Source organism: Capsicum annuum, chromosome 8 (assembly GCF_002878395.1).
Source record: "Capsicum annuum cultivar UCD-10X-F1 chromosome 8, UCD10Xv1.1, whole genome shotgun sequence".
Taxonomy (NCBI): Eukaryota; Viridiplantae; Streptophyta; class Magnoliopsida; order Solanales; family Solanaceae; genus Capsicum; species Capsicum annuum.
The window spans coordinates 169465953-169477093 of record NC_061118.1 but is presented as its reverse complement, the minus strand read 5'-3'; the positions used below and the strand labels follow the sequence as shown (position 1 = coordinate 169477093).

General features: G+C 29.5%; 2 long non-coding RNA genes across 2 annotated transcripts; one reads left to right on the top strand and one right to left on the bottom strand.

Moving 5' to 3' along the window:
• Positions 1-4138: 4138 nt before the first annotated feature.
• LOC124886501 lies at positions 4139-10104 on the bottom strand. The gene is made up of 3 exons (XR_007043797.1): positions 9835-10104; positions 4730-4821; positions 4139-4613 (listed from the first exon to the last, which is right to left on the bottom strand). It is a non-coding gene; the product is annotated as an uncharacterized LOC124886501 (long non-coding RNA).
• On the top strand, positions 9321-9793 carry LOC107840415. Its single transcript, XR_001665255.2, has 2 exons — positions 9321-9513; positions 9608-9793. It is a non-coding gene; the product is annotated as an uncharacterized LOC107840415 (long non-coding RNA).
• Positions 10105-11141: the final 1037 nt, after the last annotated feature.

Genomic DNA, 11141 nt, shown 5'->3' with positions numbered 1-11141 from the left:
CTAATGATGTTTGACCCTATCTGTTGGTCAATGTCACCAATCCTTCATTCAAGACTTAAAAGACACATTTCCTTCAATTTTCTCGAGAAAGTTAGTATTACATTTTAAATAAGTTGTTTAAAATAATTTGAATAGGTACTTAGTAAATAATTATGTTTTCATAAATTATATGTATAGTGCAAATCTTTGTAATGATATGTATCATGTGAAGTTTTGAAATTACGGAGGAATGGCTTATTGTGTTTGATAGATAAACACTTATTCAATGTTTATGAGAATTTTTTTTATTATCTTACTATAATATAGTAATCGTTACTTTATGCAATTAAATGTGTAACCAAAATTAATTTTACTATTTCTTTCTTTTTCGAAACAAATGCAAGTATTTGCACATGCTCATATAAACTACGTCTCTTTTTATTTCAATTTATAACATTTTGATTAGACATTGAATTTAAGATATATGGAAAAACATCGCAATGTTTCAAATTATCTTTCAAATAAATGAACCTTAAATAGAAGAATATACCTTTGTGGACTTTTGATAAATAAATAAAATTCAACATGACTAAAATACTAACCAAATAAAAAATGTCAGTTCTTTTTCAGAATTGATTAAAAAGAAAAATATATTATTTGAATTGAGACATAGGATGTATTATAATAAACATTCTGATATAGTGCATTTAATTTATTTTACTACATATTAAAATAGATTTATAATTGAGGTGTGTAAAATTAATGTGAAAAATTACATCATGAATGACATTGAAAAGATTCTAATGAAATGATCATTACGTCTATATTTTTCATTTAAAATAGAGTTGTATGGGATTAACATAAATAAATTATACGAAAATATTTTAAAAATTATGAAAAAACCGTTATACCCTTAGTTATATTTGTAAGTTTTACCTTAAACATAAATTAACTATCAATAATTTTAGACAAAAACAGCAAAAAAATAATAATGATTGTTACACGCAAAAGTAACTTGTTTATTTCATGAATTTAGTTAAGAGGAGAGAAAGCTTGTTTGGACACCACGATTGAAAAAAATGTTTAAATGGGAAAAACTTCAAATATAATTTCCATTTAAATTTAATATTATTCTCCCCATTTGATTAAGTATATTATTTAAATTTACATTTAATAAAAAAATGATCACATAAATTCTCATATATCATAATAAAGTTTGAACAAAACTAATTACTTAAATTATTTTTTAAGGTTTAAAAAATTATATTTTAAATTATTTTAGATATCATGAAAAAGTTTAACTTGAAATTATTTTTGATGATGTGAACTTTGGATATATGAATGCCTTGTGGATGTTTGTTACACTCTCAATTTCAAAAATAGAGTCCTATTTTCCGTTTGAATTTGTTTAAAAAAGAATAAAAAAAAAATTGGCAATACTTTAGTTTTAACTTTCTACTTGTTATGTTTAAAACCACAACATAAAGGGCATTTTGATATATTTGACAAAATTATTCATACATTATTCATAATGAAACAATCTACAGTGTTAAATCAATGACAAAATTATTCATATGTTAATTTTTTCAATAAAGAATATACAGTCTTAAATTATAGTATATGAGTACATTAAATAAAATAATTTATTTTTTCAGGGAGACAATAGATTTATTTTTATTCATATGAATATCTCATATGTTAATTTTCATAATGAAACAATCTAAGATTTTAAGATGATAAATTCTAAGATAATCTCTTAATAGCTGAAAAATTACTCATGAAAATGGAATACCGAAAATAGGTATTAAATGAGTTTATGTTGTATAAATTTGTAATATAAAGAAATGTTATAGTCTTAAGGTTTATTTGTCATTGTAGTGTATAATTTATGCTATGCTTTTAAAATTATCTTTCAATATCTAAAAGTTTTTAAATTTAAAATTGAGTATTTCTCTGTTTCAATTTTTTTGTTTGATTTTGATTTGATACGAAGCTTAAGAAAGTAAAAAATATTTTTTAATCTTATGTCTTAAATTAATAACATGTAGAATGTCTCAAAATTTATTTAATCTTGTGGTGTTAAATATGACATATGAAAAGTTATAATTCAACAGTTTAAAAAAAAAGAGGCAATTTTTTGAAATAAATTTAAACAAAAGTAAGAGAAATAAATTGAATGCATGGATTATTATTTAAATATTTATAATTTTTTTAATTATCTTATTTCACTTGTAGAGTAATTAAATATGCGAATAACAACTAATTCTATATTTTATGTGGGTCCATTGAGATATTATATCAATTGAGATATGATTGATATTTACATAAAATAGTTTGACTTTTTGGTCATTAAAAATTTATGGCCAAGCTTTGATGCCTAAAACATAAGTAAGCAAGATAGAACTTTTTTTGAAATTACCAATATACCCTTGGTCGTCCCACTCTTCACTCTTCTATATAATACTACATAGGTATGCCTGTGCTTTGCACGGGCCCAACGTCTAATTTTGCTATGAATCTTAATAATCAAGTTGTATATAAAGATTAATATAAACTAACTACAGTGTATCACTATCATGGACATATCATAAGATTCCAAATGTATCTTCATGCAATCATGGAAATATCATCTTACTGGATGCTAGACAACATTCACATATCATATTAATTATTGCTTATTTACATTGTTAACCACAATAATAAATGAATTTTTCTGTAGTGATCAATCACTTGAGCATTCTCAATCAAACACTTGTTAAATTAAATTTAATGATTAAATTAGTTTAGAAGTTCAAAATCTGAATTAAAATCAAAATGTAGATATTCAAAAATCATACAAAAAGTACTATAAATTACAATTTTTCTCATATCAATATAATGGAAAAAGACATCTTAAAATATGGACAAAATTTATATCTATTGACACTCAATCAAAAAAAAATTATAATAAGTATTTTAACAGGAAAGAGCTATTATGTATCATTACACTAAGGGACATGGCTCGTGTCAACACGGGCCAAACAAATCAAGCATCTAAATTTTGGGGAAAGGACACAAATGTCAGCTTATCCAAAATATTTTCACTAATATAGCCATTGATTTGGCAATTCCAATAGATAGCCATTTAAGCTTTTCTGTCGCTATTACCCCCTTTTTTTTGTCTTTTCTTTATTTGTTGTTTAATTTTTAATGTCAATTACTTTACATGTTACATTCTCTTTCTTCCTATTTTTTTTTTTTCACTATTTTTTTCTTTTAATGTTGTTAATTTTTTATTTTTTGAAAAAAGTCCATTTTGTCCACCCATGTATTTTTTAAGATGCGATCACGAAAATAAAAACATGAAATACAAGTTCACCCATAATTATTCTCTCTTTTTATATGAGTTAACACTATAGTGACACTTTGACTTATTTTTTTTCCTTCTATCTCTCGCTTTTTAATAAAAAAAATTAAGGAATGTTTGGACAGTAAAGGTACAGGGTTAAATAAATTTTGTATATGCTTGCACAAAGTTTCACAAAAATTTAGATGAAAACAAATTTGCGAATAACGAATTACTATATATGCTTGCATAGATTTTCTTTGTAAAAGATGTATTTATAAGGTATATATACAATATCAACGTGATATAAAAATGTATCAATCTAGATCTATTGGAATTGCCAAATCAATGGCTACATTAGTGAAAATATTTTGGGTAAGCTGACATTTGTGTCCTTTCCCCAAAGACGGGAAAAGTTCATGCATTACCTATCAAAGTATATTAATGTAGTATAAAAGTGTATCAATATAGTATAAAAGTGTATCAATGTGGTATAAAAGTGAGACTGCATGTGCTTGCATAAAATTTTCTTTCTCTTTTTTAAAAAGTGTATCAATATAATATAAAAGTGTATCAATTTGGTATAAAAATGTATCAATTGAGCATAAAGACTGCATGTGCCCAATTGGGCCAAATGGCTAAAAAAAAAGAATTAAATTTAACCAACAGATTCCATTTGTCCACTTTTTAAAATTGTCCATTTTTTAAAAATGACTACCCCATGTCCTTTTCCCTTAAATTTTTAAAGAAAGCATTCAAGTTTTCTCTCAATAGAAATAGTATTAGCAATAGTAAATATGATGCCCCCATAATTGAAAATAAAAGAGACACGTATTAACAATTCAAAGGTTTTATATGTATGAATATGACGAAAGTTGCTCTTTACAATACGCACAGTAAAACATAAACATATATTGTGTCCTTCCAACAACCAATCCAAGTCTTTAGTTAATGCTTTTTTTTTTGTAGCTTATGCTGCTTCTTGCAACCAAACTCTCAAACTCAATTGCTCAAAGTTGACATTGGCTATCCTGCTTCAATCAGTAGTATACTTTCTTCTTTCTTCTTTAACATAATACTTGGTAGTGCAGCTGTAATATATGGAAGACCACTGAGTTGTCTGGAGACTTCACAATGCAATTCTAGAGGTCGACTAATTCTTTTCTAACATAACACAATATCCATTCCCTTTCCACAATATCCATATTGAACCATTTAAGTTTGGTGAGAAAAGTTAAGGTTTGAGCAGGAATGGTATTTTCAAATGTAGGAACACCAGGGCACAAGAAGCTCCCCTCTGTAACAGTAGCTGGGTACAAATACAATATTACATTAGTATTCGTCAAAAGCATGATAACGAAATCAAAATAATGTAACGTATGCTATAGGGACTGTTTCCGGTAGCAAATGGTTGAGTAGACCAACCTCCACACATGACAGATGGCCATACCGACAAGTAATATGAACAGCATTGCACCCATCTTCTAAAGGTTCATCAATACTTCCATTAAAATTATCTGCAGCCGTCCATCACGTAGTTTCATGAGCATGACCAATACATTGATAACAACTATTCAGGAAAACTTATATGTGAAAGGTAAAATATATAGAACAACTTATTTACTTCTCCCGGAAACATGGGCGAAGACAAATCCACCATAAATAACAATGCAGCACCATGATCAGATTCCAGCTCCGTAAATGTCATTTTAGATCCACAGAAAATGGACATGCATTGCTATTATATTGGGCAAGAGATAAAATCAGAATGATGATCCAACATAGCGTAAAAGTAGTCGCAAGTTGCAAATGTGCATCGCAATTCAAAAGTGTGATCGACCAAGAGTAAGTTACTGTGTCCCGCCTAACTGAATGAATTTGATACGAAGATGAATCTTCATCCCTCCCTCTCTTGTGTTCGTACATAGGCATTTACTTTGTTACAGTCCAGTTGGGATGGATAGCAGGGTTCACAAAACCAACCTTCTCAAAGGGGTTCAGACAATAAGGTCACTCTCTTCAAGATCAATCTCTAAGGCACATCCATTTATGAGTGTTTGGATATTGGAGGTACCATTATGGAAGGAAAGAGATTCATCCTTACCACCAGTTCGATTTTAACTGCAACCTCCGCTTTATGAGCCACTTCTTTGGCCAAAGAGAAATTTCATCGATTACTCTCACACTCAGCTGCATTTTCTTCACTCTCCCATTCTAATTGGGCAAATTTGGCCACAGACACCAAAGCTAATATGTTATATGCTTAGGGCCTTACACCTTTCATCAGGTTCAGTGTTAATAAGAGTAACTTTAGGTTGATTCGAGGTTTGTATACAACAATAACCACACCTCAATCCAAAATATGTTGGAATTGCTTTGTGAGTCCTCACTAACCATGTTTCACCATTTGAATACATCTCACGCCAACACTAAACAAAATAAAAATAAAATAGGAAGTAGTAGAAGCTCCATATATTTTCTATGGCAGAAAAATCTCAAATAGGGGTCAAAGACTCCTAGAAGCACAGGATTTAAACGTGCTAACATGAAAAAAAAACTATTCCCAACTAAATGGTATCGACTATACACATTTTTCACTCCATTGAGATATATGTTTTGCCAAGTGTACATGGATTTCACAAGGTTATAAGTTCTTTTACATAACTTACTTGCATGCAATTTTAGTCTGCCTGTCTCTTTTCATCACCTCACTCACCATGGTTTTACACTTAACACTTTGCTCATCATGACTTCACACCTATAGAAACACTTCACTCAGTATAATTTTACACCTACATAAACACTTCACACACCGTGACTTCACACCTACATAAACACTTCACTCGCCATAGCTTCACACCTACATGCCCGTGCATCTTATGGCTCGAAGAAGACATGATCAAACAACGCAGATGCAGGGAGCAAGCAAGGTAGAGAGGAGTTCATCAAAAGTCCCTTCGATTTTAGGGTTAAAATGTTTTTACGTGACTAAATTTTTACTTTTTTCATATACAGTAGATGTTAATCCCTTTAGTGAAAATTCTAGCTCTGCCACTGCGTGGAAGTAAACTGGAAAGGCAGAGGTCTGATTCGAGCAAAACGGAATATAATGAGGTTCATATACTTGGACTCCAATCTATAAACATAGTAGCAACTGTTAGTATTTTAATTGTTCTGTAGTACTCAAACAGGCTTAAAAATAAACATATCCAAACCTTAAAAAAAAAGTTGAGTTTGCTACCAGAACTATCACCAAAATGCTTATCGATAAACACCTCAACTACCAGTAGTTCACTTCTTCTAGCTAAAATAGCACCATAACTATCACCAAATGCAAAACACACCTCAACTATGAATTGTTTACTTTTCCTAGCTGAAATATCACAATTACAATCACCAAATGTTTATCGAAAACACACATCGACAACCAGTTGTTTACTTCTTCTAGCTGAAATATCATTATTATATCATTAAATGTTTATCGAAACACACCTCGACAACTTATTCTAGCAGAAATATCAGTATTACTATCGCCAATGTTAATCAAAACACACACTGACAATCAGTAGTTCATTTATTCTAGCTGAAATATTACTATTATAATACCAAATATTTATCAAAACACACTTCGACAATCAATTTTTCACTTTTCTAGCTGAAATACCACCATACACCAGTAAATGTTTATCGAAAACACACATCGACAATCAGATGTTCACTTCTTCTAGCTGAAATATCACCACTAAACATTTATCAAAACACGCATCGACAATCAGTTGTTCACTTCTTCTAACTGAAATATCACCATAATTATCACCATTAAATGTTTATCAAAACACACATCGATAATCAGTTTTTCACTTCTTCTAGCTGAAATATCACCATAATTATCACCAGTAAATGTTTATCGACAATCAGTTGTTCACTTCCTAGCTGAAATATCAACAGAATTATCACCACTAAATGTTTATCAAAACACACATCGACAATCGGTTGTTCACTTCTTCTAGCTGAAATATCACCATAATTATCCCCACTAAATGTTTATCAAAACACACCTCGACTATCAGTGTTCACTTATTTTAGTCGAAAGATCACTATTACAATCACCAAATGTTTATCAAAACACATATTGACAATCAGTTCACTTCTTCTTGCTGAAATATCACCATAATTATCACCACTAAATGTTTATCAAAACGAACAATCAGTTGTTCACTTATTTTAGCGGAAATATCACTATTACAATCACCAAATGTTTATCAAAACACACCTCAACTGTCAGTTGTTCACTTCTTCTGGCTGAAATATCACCATTACTATCACCACTAAATGTTTATCAAAACACACCTCGACTGTCAGTTCACTTCTCCTAGCTGAAATATTACCATAATTATCACCACCAAATGTTTATCGAAAACACACTTCGACAATCAGTTTTTCACGTCTTCTAACTGAAATATCACTGTTACTATCACCACTAAATGTTTATCAAAACACACCTCGACTGTCATTTCACTTCCTTTAGTTGAAATATCACCATTACTATCACCACTAAATGTTAATCAAAACACACCTCGACTGTCAGTTCACTTCTTCTAGTTGAGATATCACCATTATTATCACCACCAAATGTTTATTGGAAACACACATCAACAATCAGTTTTTCACTTCTTCTAGCTAAAATATCACCATAATTATCACCACCAAATGTTTATCGAAAACACACATCGACAATCAATTTTTCGCATTTTCTAACAGAAATATCACCATTACTATCATCACTAAATGTTTATCGAAAACACACATCGACAAACAGTTTTTCACGTCTTCTAACTGAAATATCACCATTACTATCACCACTAAATATTTATCAAAACACACCTTGACTGTCAGTTCACTTCTTCTAGTTGAAATATCACCATAATTATAACCACCAAATGTTTATCAAAAAAGCACCTCGACTGTCAGTTCACTTCTTCTAGCTGAAATATCACCATAGTTATCACCACCAAATGTTCATCGAAAAGACACTTCAACTATCAGTTGTTCACTTCTTCTAGCTGAAATACCACTATAATTATCATCACTAAATGTTTATTGAAAACACATCTCGACTATCAGTTGTTCACTTATTCTAGCTGAAATATCACCATAATTATCATCACTAAATATTTATCAAAGCACGCCTCAACTATCAGTTGTCCACTTCTACTAGCTGAAATATCAGCATTACGATCACCACTAAATGTTCATCGAAAACACACATTAACAATCAATTGTTCACTTATTCTAGCTGAAATATCACTATTACAATTATATTACAAAATGTTTATCAAAACACACCTCAACTGTCAATTCACTTCTTCTAGTTGAAATATCACTATTATATTACCAAATGTTTATCGAAACACACCTCGACGATCAGTTTACTTCTTCTAGCTAAATCACTGTTATATCACCCAATATTTATCGAAACACAACTCGACTGTCAGTTCACTCCTTCTAGCTGAACTATCACCATTACTATCACTAAATGTTTCATCAAACACACCTCGACTATCAGTTGTCACCTTTTTAGCTGAAATATCACTATTACTATCACCAAATGTTTATCAATCAGTTGTTCATGAGGTAGTTAATATTAAATTTTGAATATATTGTTTAAAATAATTTTAACAGATGATTAGTAAGTAATTATGTTTCCATAATTTATATTTATTGTAAATCTTTGTAATGATATGTATCAAGTGAAGTTTTGAAATTATGGAGGATTTCGCTTTATTGTGTATAATATAATAGATACACGTCTATTCAATAATTATGAGTATTTTTTTTTTAATTATTTTACTATAATATAGTAATAACTATTTTATGCAATTAAATGTGTGGCCAAAATTAGTTTTACTTTTTTATTATTTATGGAACATAGGTGAGTATTTAAAGTTCGCACATAGGAGTTCCTTTAAGGATACATGCCAATCATACAGTAGGTTTGTGGTGTCTTTATTACTTATCAGAGTGTAAAGTACAGTTGGAGAAGGATCATGTGATGGTTCCATAAATATCATTCCACCAATGAAAATGACTTCCTTTCATGTATAGTGTCCACGAAAAGTACCAAAAAGAAGTCCTGATTCCCAAATGCATCTAGAAAGATCAATCCAAAGATGTTCCGAGAACAAATTGCAACCAGCTACACTAACAAGGTACTATACTATATTTTGTACATTTGAATTAGTCAGGGATTGATTTCCATCTAAATGATTAGCAAGATCCAACTATATGTCTTACCATTTCAAGGTATGAAAGGATTTGTCAATGGTCTAAATCTCACATGATAATGGCAAGAACAGCTTATCATTTATGAGAATCAACAGATGTTGGCCCACGGAAGAATGCCGTAAGAAAAGTATCTCAGAATAAAAAATGGTTGGTTTCAAGCACTGGTGAATTTAGCCAACACGGATAAGATCTATAAGGGTGTTATTAAAAATATGCCTCTAAAATATTTCACTTAGCAAACTTACCGATTCAAGTAATATGCCCAATGGTAGTCATATCCAAGCTAAAACCAGTACCCTCTTGTACCGTCATTTGAATCCTTTTATCGATCACCGCTTAAAGACAGAGAAACAACAGAAAAAATAGTGAACCACCAAGCATCTGCCTCAGAAGCTAGTGTTCTTGTTGTTATTTGGATCTGAATTTGGTGTTTGAGAGCTTGAGGAAGTAGAATTGTATGATTGTGTGCGGACTGCGGAGAGAAAGAGAGAGAGAAATATCTAGAAGGGTGAGGAAAGCCGTGGTTTGGTTTTAAAAAAAGAAGCTTATCATTTTACCCTTGAAAATTAGTATTTTTACGGACATACCCTTGTTCGTCCCAATGATGATTAGAAATATAATAGTATTAGAAGTGATGATTTTGAAATGGCAGCTTAAAGGCATTAGGAGAAAATTTAAGGGTGTAATAGTCTTTAAAATTTAGTGTAGAATTTGCTTGCTGATAGGAATTGTCCTTAATACCTTACTTTTTGAATCTTTATAATACTTTTAAAGAAATGTCCATCTTTTTCCATTTAATTACAGTCATGATTTTAAAAGAAAATTCTCCCTTTTTCATTTACTTACGATAATACCTCAAGTGTTATTGAATATGGTGGGCCATACTTATAAAAATATATAATTAAATTCTAATTTATCGAATATTTCATATATTTATTATTTCTCTGTACTATATATTATTTTATTATATCATCCCTAATTTATTATTATAAGTCATTTATGTATTTCTATGTTAGATATCAGCATATCTGCTTTTGTTGCTTCAGTCTCACTTATTATATAACATAATAATGTTCATTTGGATACATGAAAGGTAAATACTGTTCCCAAAGTATTTTTCATTTTAATGTGTGGGTATATTTACTACTATTTATATTCAATTTTTCACTCTTTTTTTTTCTTTTTATTTGTCATAAGTTCCTTTTTGATAGTCAAATAATATGAATTGTGACCAACATTTTAAGATATATCTTTTATCGTATTGAAATGAGAAAAATTACAACTTTAAGGACTTTTTGTATAGTTTTTGAATATTCAAATTTTAATTAAAAATATTAATTTAATTTAACTTTAAAAATTAGTTAAATTGATTCTTGTAAAACAAACACGAAATATGATAATTTATATTGATTAAAATATTAAAATTAAATAAATATCATATATTTCCTTTTATTTATCTTTTATGCTAAAAATGTGATTTTCTTTCCTACTTATTTATTTTAGCAAATTAAGAGAGACTTTTATTTTATCCTAACATTAAAGTTTCGAATAA